This window comes from Electrona antarctica (genome assembly GCF_951216825.1).
Source record: "Electrona antarctica genome assembly, chromosome: 4".
Lineage (NCBI taxonomy): Eukaryota > Metazoa > Chordata > Actinopteri > Myctophiformes > Myctophidae > Electrona > Electrona antarctica.
In genome coordinates this window covers 44,818,899-44,828,627 of record NC_136809.1, presented here as the reverse complement: position 1 = coordinate 44,828,627, position 9,729 = coordinate 44,818,899, and positions in this window count along the sequence as shown.

Genomic DNA, 9,729 nt, shown 5'->3' with positions numbered 1-9,729 from the left:
TATCTATATGTCTATGTGTCTATGTATGTGTGTACCTGTATGTGGGGCCCAATAAAATGAGCATGGTTACTATGGTCACTGACATTACGTCAGACCACAGCTGATCAGGCTATATAAGACCTTGCACCACTCAGTTCACACGGGTGTGATTTTTTAATAAGAGCCAATGTACAAGGGGGAGGTTGGAGTTCCATACACTGGCCATGCCATTCAAGGCATGGCCAGTGTATGGAACTCCAACCTCCCCCGACAAATCAAACTCAGCTTCTTCTATGCGATGGTAGAATCTGTTCTCCTATGGCAGTTAATGCTGGACCCTGAATGTTACGTGTCGTGCTCAACATCAGCAAGAGTACACATGTTTCCAACGAGAATCTGTATGCTGGAATATTCAGGGTGAGCGACAAAATAGCAGCCAGGAGAATGAGACTTGAAGGGCACTGCCAAAGACACCAGGAGCTGCCAGCCAGCAAACTGGTGCTGTGGGAACCAACACATGGCCACCGGTCACGAGGACACTAACATATGTGGATGTACTCAAGAAAGATGCAGGAGCGCAAAGTACCAACGAGCTGGCCGGATGTGTGGAGAACCGAGATGATTGGAAGCGACGATGGAAGGCTCGTCTTTAGGACGACCTATAGACGCCTTATCAGACGACGTCACACTGATAAGCAACAGCATGCGTGCGCATAAAGGCAGCAGAAGAACACCACCTCTCATAAGATGCAATGGAAAAGTTCTAACTGCACTCACGTGTAAAAAATGCCCCATCAAACTTTCAGATGCTGTTTTTCTCCCAGTGTGGAGGAAGAATGATTAGGATTTTTATTGTGATCTCTCGCCCTTGAAATATATAATCCTTGCTTTCTGTTGTGTTTGAACAATAATAGCAATTCAAAACAGTTGTCCTCAAAACCACACCTCCAGTCGCTGTCATAAGAACGGGAGGTGCGCTCATGAACACGGCAGCAGAACCTATTTGTGCATGGCTGCATGCGCACCTGCAGTCCATCAAGTATAATTTATGCTTCGTCCCGCGATGGTGTCCCGCACGCAGACCTCTACATTCACAACAGTCACATCTGCGATGCGATGTGAGCTTGTATATCAGCTGTTCTCTGTGCGCAATACTGTTGGGCTTTGAAGTATAAATGTCTCCTAGGGTGCATCTCACTAGCCAACTCACAAGAGGAGGTTGAATGGACTGAAACCAGCGCTCCCCAAAACAACAGGTTTGGAGATCTGTTGGGAATTGATTACATGAAACAGTCACCCGTGCGCCCAGTCCCAATGTTTGTAAACAAATAATTGGTCTATAGAGAAAATGTATAACACAAAAGGCTGCACTAGCTATACGACTCTTACGGACTGGGGCGTCACCTCATTGATGGGTGTTGATTCTGTTGAACGAGAGCAGTAGGAGAGATTCGTTAACCCTCCCTAATGTGTTGGGAGGGTTATTGGCACAAAGACAAAGTTTTGAGGGAAAAATAAACTACAACTGCTACTCTAAATTCAGAAGGAAAAAAAAGCTTTCGTCCAGACAACCAGCCTGCACCAGATGCACTGGGATGAAATCACACAAAATGTGTCCTCCCTTGTGGGAAAACTAATGTGTCTTTTTGGGGAGTACCAGAGTACCAGAGTTGGCCACATACCGCAGGGATCAAGCCTGGTCCCTCGATTTTTTTCACATCCAAATAAATATGTATCTGTTCTGTTTGGCTGGTTTGGCTGGTTCAATTTAACAAGCTTAATTATCTTAAGGCTTTAAAAGGAACAGTTCCCTGAAATGCTTTTCATGTATAGGCTACTGCTGGTTCCAACAACTTGGAACGGGTGTGCGTGCGTGGGTGCGTGCGTGTTTAGTTAGTCTACTCCATACCCTCTTGTTTTGACTGACTGATAGTGTGACTTGTTGTCCTAGTGAGTCTAGTTTTCTTTGCCTTGTCCTTTGTTTTTCTCTTTTCCCCTTTTCTTCCCTCTTTCTCTGGACTGCGCCAGTGTAATAACTGGATGGGGGATTGGGGGGGGGGGGGGGGATGGGGTCACTACAAATACCGAACCTATGAACAGCCATTGCAACACCATCCTAAGATTGATTGTTTTTGTAGTTGTAAAGAATGTGCCATTAAAGGGTCAAAGGCCTGCATTGCACTCCATTATCAACTTTATGTCGTCCATCTTCCAGAAATACTCAGCTGGGGGTCGTAATGGGCTCTGTTCAATACAGGGGTATGGGCTTTGGTGCCTTAAATGATGATGGTCTTTCTTGGCATTTGATTGGCCTGGGCTAGCCTATTAACCATCCCACCCACCCACCTGAGTCTGACCTCACCTCTCCCTGACATCTCTCTCTCTCTCTCCGTCTCCCTTCTCTCACGCACACGCACACGCACACACACACATATTTGAAGTGATTCCCGAGGGGAGATTACTTCTCTGCATTGACCCCAGCAGAAGGTAAGCTGCCTGAGAGTCACCGGGGAGCGGTTGGGGGTTAAGTTTCCTGCTCGGGGACACTTATAATAACCATGCAGTGCACGTGAGGAGCGGAGGAGCAGAGGATCGAACCGGGGACCTTCTTATTCCCAAGACGGCCACTATACTGTCTGAAAACACCCCGAGAAGTTTCTCATTCCGGCATTGAGCCAAACGGAACCTGACAGTATGTGAAATAATGTGTGTAGAGGGAAACCATAGCATGGCTGTGGGACCCCGCTCAATGAAGTACATACAGTTGGGTGCCACCGATATTGTCCCTTATCATTTGACCCATTTAGGCCTGACCTCAACATTTTAAAAAATCCTTCTAAATCCTCCAGTTTTCTGAAATAAATATTTTCACGATTTTTCAAAAATAGCAGACCTACAAGCTCGTAGCGCGCCACTCGGTGGCGCGCTACGAGCTTGTAGATTATAACAATAGATATAGAATATAACAATGTTTAAAACACCAAAAGGGGTTCCCGCCCAAAATGGGTTAACTGTCCTTTTGCGCAGATCACGCAAACCTCAGCAAAAAGAAAAGGACAATATCGATGGCCTCCAACTGTACAGTGCACTGCATGTACAGTACATGGTTAAAACATATGTTTTCCAGCTTCTGGATTCATACCCAAGTGAAATAGACATTAAGCATAGCAAGCGACTGTAACAGTATATGTCATTTTGGAGATGTCTATCTGGGTGTCCCTGGGCCAAAGTGTGCCAATTTTGCCACACTTTAGTAGGTTTATTCGTAGATTGAATAGAATGAATAGGGTCATTTAGAGTATCCAACATCTATCGCCATGAATGAATCGGTACGATTATGTGTCCAGCCATGGTGAGACTATACATGCGGTTATCAGGTGCTGTTCGACAGATTGAAAAAGTCAATGAATCAAATTCAAGGCATGTATAATTTGTCACAACCCGGCCCGTGAGGCTTAAACGTAACTTAAAGATGGAGTGCCGTTATTTTTTCCACCCTAAAACATGATCATCAGGTATATCATTGTTATATAAGGAGGAAGATTTTTTCAAAAAAGTGTACAGTATTTGTTAAAATTACGTTTTCATGTAGACCAGCTCATTAAGTATGCCTGGTTTAATTGCCTAGTGGGTGGTGGTGGGTGGTGATCCACCTGAACTGAAGCCGCACCCACAGCTGTGGTTGTATGATAAAGGGGGAGGGGTTTGGGGAGGGGATGATATTGTGATGTCACTATATCACTGTGTTTTTTTTCATTGGCATGTTGGACTATCACGGTTTCAGCCCCCAATAAGAAACCCTAAATACAAAGGGAAGACATAATTTCACATAACAACCACACCAAGGGGTGTAATGAAGTACTGTCACCTCATAAACACATGAAAAACTGGAAAAATATAAAAATCACGGCACCCCATCTTTAAAGGTATATTCGGTGATTTCACTTAATTCAAATATCACTACTTTTTTGTTTTGTTGTGATAATCCTCCCTACTATAGAGTGTGCTGACCATATATGGAGTTCCTCCCTGTCCCCAGTTAACCCCTGGGGGTAAAAAAAAAAACAGTTTTTGGCTAGGTGGCCCAGCCTTCATCCAATCAGGATAGAGCGGGGGTGGGCCTTGGTGTGTGTGATGTTGGCCTGTTGCGTGTCCTCCCCACTGTAGTGCATGCATGTGCAAATTGTGTACATCTTGTTACCGGGGCGGACCGGGCGGTTTTCCAAATCACCCAAATCACTGAATGCTCCTTTAAATAATGATTACAAGAGTTTGGGATGTGTATAATTCAGTGTGGGGCGTTGTAGAGTGTGTAAATCAGGCACCAAAGGAAAATAAACAACAGGGTGCTGCCAACTGGAGAGGTGGTGGACAAGGACAGCTCAAATCGTTGTCCTCACTGCCCCCAAGAATCGTTAATTTGCAAACGACACACCCCTTCTGCAACTCTCTTCTTCCCACACTGCTGAAGTTCCCAGAATACTAAACGCATGCAGGCAGCTAGGGGAAAACACACCACTTTGCCTCCAAATGCTCAATTCATCCATTCGCTGCACGCCTCGTGCCAATCCGCCTGCCTCTAATATAGGCGTCTAAAAACCCTGTCTGGGGAGCATTAAGTTGCACATGAAATTTCATAGCAATTCCATCCAGTATTTATTTTAGATATGTTTGTTTTGGGACCAAAACGGGTTTCCCATCCCCCGAGTATGAAGTAAGAACAAAATGGCCGCTGTATTGAATGGATGGTCGATTGAAGGCTAGTGCTCTTTACTTTTCTGGCTCTGTAGTCTGTATCTCCCTAGGCCCCTTTCAAATGCGCCTTCCTTTACGTTCTGTCTGCCCTCAGCCCCAACTGTCTCTCAAGAGCTTTTTTTTTGTGAGAATGATCTCTCTCATATAGGTACAGTGCACAGACACACACACACACACACACACAGAGACACGGGCGCATGCTTGTATGCACGCACGCTCGTGCGTGCACACACACACACACACACACACACACACACACACACACACACACACACACACACACACACACACACACACACACACTGCACATCAAGAAGCTGCTGCGTCCTAATAACTGGACTACTTTCCTCTTGACATTTCTTGGTTCAGCCAGGGTCTGAAAGGCCTTTCAAGTACCCTTTGAGTACTTTGCAGTCCCTGGTCTAAGCACTTTCAAAGAGCTCCGCATGAAGTTATACCTAGCCCACAAGTACTGTTTCTGAGTGGGATTGTTCAATTCACGTGGGCCAAAAAGGTTTTCGTTCAATTCGTTCAGGCAAAAAGCATCAAAAGGCTAAAATATATTGGGCAAATTAAAAGACCTTGCACTTTTAGTGTGTATACTTACTTTATATTCCTCAAAAGGCATTATTTTCAGATTGTGTGGATCCATTTTGCAGTGTTGCATGCACACCTCATTTAAGGACATATCTTATTTGATATAAACAGAATGGATACAAAAATATATTTCCCTCTTTAATTTAACCAGAATATTAAATATGAATTGAAACCAAATAACGTAAAAGCAAACATCAAATTACTGTCTGTAACCTATATACAGGTACAGTATGTATGATAGAACTATAATGTATAAAGTGCATGACAACTAACCCCCTCCCCCCAAAAAGCTGGATGTACTGTACTGTACTTTCCCCTGGAGTTTAACTCTCAGAGAGAACACCACAGCAGAGGTCTGTGAATACCTTATGACAGCCACAAATACTTTAAAACCATCACAAATTCTCCTCCTACACTGTGGCCTGCAAGCCCTCTTCTCTGGAAGTGCCAGACTCTCAGTACTTCCATTCTACTGACTGACCTGGGCTCAACTCTGTATGGCTCCCCAGTGGTAGAATAAGCTCCCCACCACGTCAGTGAGAACTGCAGAGTTTCTCTCTGTTTCCAATCTTTATTTAAAGTTTAAACACCTCACCTCCTTCTCTCTCTCTACTGCAGGCGGGCTGGTTGTGGGGACGGTACAATTACAAAATATATCTGTACCATTTATAATTTCTGATTGGGTGGGCAGCATTTTTAGAGACAGACAGACAGACGGCTCAGATCAAGGTGTAGTGCAGGGGTCCTCAACTAGAAATGCTGAAGGTCCACTAATAATTTTTGAAAAAGACTAAGGTCCGGTCCCATGCCACGCAGCGCGGGCCACGCAGCGGCCAGCGGAGAGCGGGGCTCTATATTTTTTAGTACAGTCACACCAAGACAAGCTTATACGAATCGGATCCCCTCCCAACCAACCAATACTGGGGTGCAGAGTATGGAAATAAAATGTTTCACAAATATTCCCCTCCAAAAATTCACAGCAAATTATTATTAAAAAAGGTAGAATTCACATTTTTGTGTGTTTTTGAGTGGTGCAACCACTCCCTTACGGAGCTATGTGTGTGTGTGGGTGGGTGGGTGGCTGGCTGACTGGCTGGGTGGCTGGGTTGGTGCGTCTGAGCACGAAAACAGCATGGTTGTTTTTCACCACCTATACATGAACAACATGAACAACAACATGAACTCATGCACCCCCAGTCCACCCTTCCTGCAAGTGCTCAGCAGTCAATCAAACATGGTCCAGACAAATACTAGGTTTTGACCTTGTCTTGGTTTGCTTTGCTTAATCAGCTTTTCAAAATTCAGTGATTAACAGTTTCCCATGAATATTCTACATGGATGTCTATTTAATTTGAATTGTCTCTTGGCTGGATGCAATAGTTTATGGTTTGAACCCTGATCGCTATGGACTTTATGGAAAGTGGTACATTAGTGGACTAATAATGCACACTGTGTATATGATGGACTGCATTACAAATAAATTGTATAATCTTGGCTACCATACATAATAATGTGTTAAAGGACCACTTCACCACTATTCAACTTCTCTTCCTATAATTGGTCCTAACTAATGTTCATGATAAAATACCACCATTTTTTTCTACTCAGTCTGTGTCTCATAGGAAGGCTGTCGGCAGTTCAGAAACACGTCCACCAGTGACATCATCGATGGTGAATCCAAGCTAATAGAAACGGCAGGCTTTCTTTTCCTGAAAGGTTGCAATGCAAAGGTTGAAGCTATCGTTCTCACGATAATAAAAATCTAAATATATTTTAAAACAAATCTTGTTTAAAAAAACATCTGCCTAATGATGATGTCACTGGTGGACGGGTGTCCGAACTGCCCAAAGCCCTCCTATGAGACACAGACTGAGTAGGAAAAAATGGTGGTGTTTTATCATGAACATTAGTGAGGACCAATTATATGAAGAGATGTTGAAAAGTGGTGAAGTGGTCCTTTAAGTAATGGCTGCCATATGTGGACGTATGTATTTGTGTGTGTTTTATGTTACCCTGCAAATGGTTGAAGTTTCTCAAGTTTGGGCAATTTTTGCACATCACGTAATGAAAATGGCGAGCCATCAATCAAGTTTTGTACTACATCAAGTATTCTATTTGTTTCAGTCTTTGAAACATGTTTTCTGAGAGAAATCAATGATAGCACTTGGGGTTACATAATTCAGCATGACGTCCTATCAACACTTTGAAACAAAGCTGAGATGAAAACGTCTGCGTTTATGTCAGAATGCACTAAAAGGTCCTTTCAATCAGACCACTTGTAACAGGAAAACAAACGGTACATAAATAATATCATAAACGTCCAAACAAGTATGTTCACAACAAAACACTGTGACCTTGCAAGTCACAAAATGCAGTTGGTTGACCAATTTCATTTTAGCAGCAGTGCTTTGTTCTCGGCTTGACACAAACACGATGAATACTCTCTATAGCCGCACCATTTTGAATGTAATCTTGCTGCACCTGATTCAGAACATTGACACAACATAATAGTTGATGGAAAGACACATAGTTTTGCATTTACTTTTGAAGGATGGCTGAAATGGAAATGGAAAATGGAAATTCTTGGCCGAAACCGAATACAGAATATAGGAAACAGTTGCCCGAAAACCGTACAGAATATCCGAATATGATTAATATTATATATCTTTTTTCCTACCATTGCTTTCATGGCCGTACCTTAAAGCTACCTGATTTATGGCAAAATAAATGGTTATGGCAAAACGTAACTTAAATAATAATCACTATTACAGGTCCATAAAACATTTATTCAGTGATATATTTTCTGTCTATTCGGGCCGAAATCGAATAGGCCGAAAATGCATTTTTAGCCATTTTCTGCCGAATATTTTCTGCGGCCGAATATTCGGTGCATCACTACTTGTGAGAATGCAGAGCATGTTTGCATCATAGTTTAGACAACTGTGTAGCAACTGTGTAGGTGTAGGCTACACATACAGTACATTGTGTATACAGTGTATGTTGATTTTCATATTCCCTTTTTAAGTGGTGCAACCACTTCCTTAAGTGACTATGTGTGTGGGTGCCGGCAGTGGCGTGCACAGACATTTAGAGGGGCAGGTGCTCAAGTTAAAAAAAGGGCACCTTGTGCAGCGCGTGGAACCGGCCGGTTGCCTTAATCTATTTTAGGCGGGAACCCCTTTTGGTGTTAGCATTATGTTATGCTTTAGCTATTTTTTTTTTTTCAAAAGGGCACATTGCCAAAAGGGCAGGGGGTGCTCTAGCACCCCCTAGTGTCTATCTGTGCACGCCACTGGGTGCCGGGTGGCTGGGTGCGTCTGAGCACGAAAACAGCATGGTTGTTTTTCACCACCTGTGCGCAACCTAACCATATTAACTGTATATATGGTGATTTCGGGTGTGCCAGTACAGTACAGTACAGTGACAGTACAGTACAGTACAGTGGAGGGTACAGTAGAGGGAGACCCCCGGGGGACCCCCACACGGAGTTGCACCACTTACTTCACTTCATTTTTTTTTATTATTATAGATTACTGTCCTGTCTTTCTGTGCTCATAGCCCACGTTTGTTGAGGGCATTGTTTGGTATTGAGTGATCATAGAAGTAGCCCTCAGGTCAAGCACTGCCAACCAACTGGAACCCCACAAGTCCAACAAACGCACTTGGGGAGACAGGGCCTTCGCAGTGGCCGCCCCTTCTCTTTGGAACTCACTCCCAACTCACATCAGATCTGCCCCCACCTTCGAAATGTTCAAAAGCACACTCAAAACCCACCTTTTCAAACTGGCTTTCCCTACATACCCCCCCCCCCCACACACACACACACACACACACCCTTCTTGTTTGTCCTTTTTTTATTTTTTTATTTTGATTTCTAGTTTCTAACCTTTTAAACCTTTTTAACTAGTTTGACACAATTCTTCTAATACAAATGTCTGTATTAAAATGTCTGTAAAGCGACTTTGGGTACCCAGAAAAGCGCTATATAAATCGTATGTATTATTATTATTATTTATTATTGTAGCAGTTAATAGGCAATAGACAACGTCTTACAGTAGCTGGAACTTGTAGTGCGTTGTAGAGGATTTATTATGACACAAAGAAAAATTAAATGTGTTTCACATAAGTTGGCCTCCTGGTGGCACTCTAAAAGATAGATTTTTTTCCTTGACCTCTATAGGGAATGTACATGCAAAGTTTTACGCAGGTCAGTGCAGTTATAGGTAAAGACGTGACTCTGCCTGTTATAGTGCCACCATGAGGCTGATTTGAAAGATGTCAAGTGGCATTTCGTCCTCAGCCTAGTGGGAATATGCATGCACAGTTTCACCACAATCAGACGATGCGTTCATGATTTGCGGAATTTTGTACAAAATGGGCCACTCCTGCAAACTTTAG